General features: G+C 38.1%; 1 long non-coding RNA gene across 1 annotated transcript; it reads right to left on the bottom strand.

Moving 5' to 3' along the window:
* Positions 1 to 881: 881 nt before the first annotated feature.
* On the bottom strand, positions 882 to 1,935 carry LOC122784716. The gene is made up of 3 exons (XR_006362213.1): positions 1,906 to 1,935; positions 1,282 to 1,356; positions 882 to 903 (listed from the first exon to the last, which is right to left on the bottom strand). It is a non-coding gene; the product is annotated as an uncharacterized LOC122784716 (long non-coding RNA).
* Between the last annotated feature and the right edge of the window lie 2,012 nt (positions 1,936 to 3,947).

The following is a 3,947-nucleotide window of genomic DNA, read 5'->3' as shown; positions in this document are numbered from 1 at the left end:
ATTTAAACCTCACTTAAGATCTGGTCCTCCAACATCACTATATTTTAACGAAAACAGTTCAATTTGATTTAATTTTAAGGTGAGGAAAGGCACGAAGAGGGCCAGGACAGATCGACACGGCGGTCGGAAGAGCGATGGCCCGCGGCCTTTGTGTCACTTACCGTCCTAAGAAACAGTTGGAAAGAAAAAGTTAAGAGCACAGTGGTAAGGCAAGAAAACGCCTCCATAGAGAGGCGTGTTCTTATCTTTGCATATAAATTGTCAGTGTGATTTGGTAGTTAGCTGTGGGCAGCCAGACTAGTAAGTCTGTTGCAGACACCTAAGTACCTTCACTTTCAAAAAAACACATCACAAGTTTCCTTTTTTTTTTATTCCCCTACTCTGCAAGAGAAGAAAAAAATATGGACTCACCCTTTGTAGACGGACCTAAAAAGGAAATGTTAGTGGTTTATAATCAAGCATCTAAGCCCTTCAAGACACCATATCTACTGTAATGTGAACTGCTGAACATAATCATGTTCTCAGACTATCTTAACTATTCAATCCAGGTATCGCAGTCTCACACAACCCATTCATTTAGAGAGAGAATTTCAAACACTCCATCAGTCACCTCACTCTTTCAAATCACTCGCTCAGCAGTTCCACAAAAATATCACCAACAAGGACCAGATTTCAGACCACCCAATAAAGTGGTCAGGAACATACAAAACCAACCTGTGGCAAATGCTCCATGTACAACCCTCAGCTATTTGACAGATGGAAAGCAGGAAAATAGAGAGAACGTGGCCATGTTGGACAATGCAGAGAGATGTAGGCACGGCGGCCAAGAAAGAGTGGGGACACGGCGGCCACCCAGAATTAAACCATGACACCTACTATTTGACAGTCTTCATGAAGATCAATCTGGGGGGGAAAAAAAGAAAAAAAGTTTGAGTCCAGTCTCCAGCCTTGACAGTGTTCAAGTTCATACTGTTACAGGTGTAAAATAGCTAGGTAAGGTGCTAACTAGGTAAACATAATCACAAATAATGTAGAATAAAGTTGATTAAGATTTAAGGTATGCCTTATAAGTTCTTACAAGTATAGAAATGTCAGCACCTCATACAGTACAGCCACTCTCTTTAAAAACACAAAAAACTTTATTATAATACTTATAATACTATAAAAATACTATAATTATACATGTGTGATTCAATTAATATGATCTAATGCCATCAGTTAAATACATTAAGAAAATTAGCCATACCATTTTCAATGATGTAGTAAATTAAGGTGTCTCACCTTTTTTTTTGCAGCCTCAGGCTCTTGTATATGGCGGGTCCGACCCGGTCTCCGTGAGCAGGAAGCAGGTTGTTCCTTTAAAAAAAAAGTTTGTATTTTAATGACTACATGAAAAGTTTATTATTATAAAAGACATGTATAACCCTGAATCTGTTTTTAAACATTTTACATAAAAAAAACAAATAAGTCTTTCCTGTGACTCAATTGTAATGAGCATGAGTGGAACAGTGAGTTAACATAGCACAGCAGCCATTTTCACTTGTTTTTAGTCTTGTTTTGTCTATTTTGATAATGGATTGGTTTAAGTGTTTGAGTTTCAGATTGTTTTTATTTTGTTAAATGTGAGTATTTCCTAATTTCTTTGCTATATTTAAGCAATCATTGAAACCAAATAATTTAAGAATATTAATGAATTTAGAAACAGTTAACAACATTTAACATTTTATGGACCAAACATGAAAATCACAGGTTGATGAAAATAGAAATTAGTTGCAGCCCCATTTAAACCAATGATTGAACTGCTGTAACAATTCAGAGAACTGGCTGGCGGTGAATGAGGCACCGCTTGAATATAGAGGTAAGGCTAATTAAGATAATTAAGATAACTTGACAAAAGTTACTCACCATTCTGGACGGGCCACCAATCCGGACCAGGTCGAACACGCCATCTTGGAGCGCCTTGTTGCGTTTTTGTACAGAAACTGAAGCATGCGAGAAAACTACCGCGGTGTGACGTTAGACACCGCGGTTACTTTTTTATTCTCTTCTTTTTTAAAGTTCCCGCGTTCTTGTTTGATGTTTTCGGGCGGTTGGTGCATTACCGCCACAAGTTCCCTCCTCCCGGAACAGTTTCAGTAGTTAAGCAGCGACACTTTTTTTCGCGTCTTTTTTTTTTCGTTCCACGGCTCGATTGAAAAACACCTGCGTGAAGACGAGCAGGTGTGCGGTACCTCCTTTTATGCTTCTTCTTCTTCTTCTTCCTCTTTACTGAGGCGTTATGGCGGTTGACAAACAACGATTTGGTGCATTACCGCCCCCATCTGGTATGGAGTGTGGATCGAAATGTTGAGCAAAATGAACTATTACTTAAAAGTAAATATAATAAAATAAATAATAAATATATAGCTATATATCTATATATACAGATAGATGCATACTACAAAACACAAAAAAACAACCACTTATATATGCATACATATACATAAACCTATTCACACACACACACACACACACACACACACACACTCACACATCCTACAGTATATCCTCCCAATCAACTTTGTGGTTTTAAGAAATAGAAGTAGTATCTTGTAACACTCACTCCAGTTCTTCCTAACTTTTTAATCATCACTTCTCTCTCCCTTTGGTATTTCTGACATTGTGTTACAACATGATGAATGGATTCCTCCTGCCCACAGTGATCACATCTGTCTGTATTGTGTTTATTTATGAGAAATAGTGTGTTGTTCAGTCCTATGGCCAAATCTGATCCTCCATATTATATTTTCCTCTTTCCTGCTTCTTTCCGTGCACTTAGCCGCTCCTACTTTTCTTTGGATACTGTAAAACCATCTTCCTTTCCTCTCCTCCTCCCATTGTTTTTGCCATCTCTCCTTTAGTTTTTGTTGAATGAGCTTAATTTTATTGCTAAATATATATCTATATATGTATATATATGCATATATATGTATATATACATATATGTATATATGTATTTATATACATACATATATGTTTACAGAAGACGTCTGTATGAAGATATTCAATTTTGAAAACAGCACCTCCTGGTGACGGCAGACAATATGACATTTGGTATTGGAACAACAAAACTCTTATAACTTTGCGATGGAAGGTCCGATCCCAACCAAACTAGAACGCCTGAAACAGGAAGTAAAATCTAACATTGTCTGATGTTATCTGAGTCAAGGGAACTTCCCTGAACACGTTTACGGACATGCCTTTGACCCAACAGGAAGTCGGTCATTTTGAACAGGAAGTGCCCTCTAACTTTGCGCAGGGACGACGCTGAAAATAACTAGGACTGAAAATAACTAGTAACGCAAGCGGTGAATGAACGGGAGATGAGCTAGAGGCGCGCGTGGCGTCATGGGCAAGCTCGAACGTGTTCAGAACCGCTTGCGGTGCTAGTTTCTCTTGAAATCTTTTGTGAATTTCCATGTTTTTGTATGTGTGAATATGTAATATACAAAGAAAGAAAAATAAAGAACAACAGGATTCAATTTAGTGAGTTGTCTTTGTGAGTATGTGTTCATTTCTTCTTTTCCTCACTCTTCTCTTCTCTTACATAACAGACAGAAAAACAGAAACACAACGCTAATGCTCAAATCTATTTTTCCACAAGAGCTGGACTGAAAAACGCCTCCATGCTGCTTCATCATTCTTAACAATTATTTCAGCTCCAAAACAACGCTCTCTGCATTTGTCAATACAGCCGTTTGAGATCTTGTGTTTTCAGGTGACACTGGGATGCTGCACACAGGAAATGATTCATTTCATGTCAAGACATGGCTGCAAACATGTCTCATGGTGTGATGGAAAAACATACAGTAGAGAGGAAAAGTTTCAGAAATGAACACTGTTGCTCAAACAAAACCCAGTATGATGAGGATGATGGGATTACCCTCACCTGCCCCTGCATTGTCTGA

The sequence above is a fragment of the Solea senegalensis genome, linkage group LG19 (genome assembly GCF_019176455.1).
Source record: "Solea senegalensis isolate Sse05_10M linkage group LG19, IFAPA_SoseM_1, whole genome shotgun sequence".
In the NCBI taxonomy this organism is placed as follows: domain Eukaryota; kingdom Metazoa; phylum Chordata; class Actinopteri; order Pleuronectiformes; family Soleidae; genus Solea; species Solea senegalensis.
The sequence above is the reverse complement of the archived record's forward strand: the minus strand, read 5'-3'. Positions and strand labels throughout refer to the sequence as shown.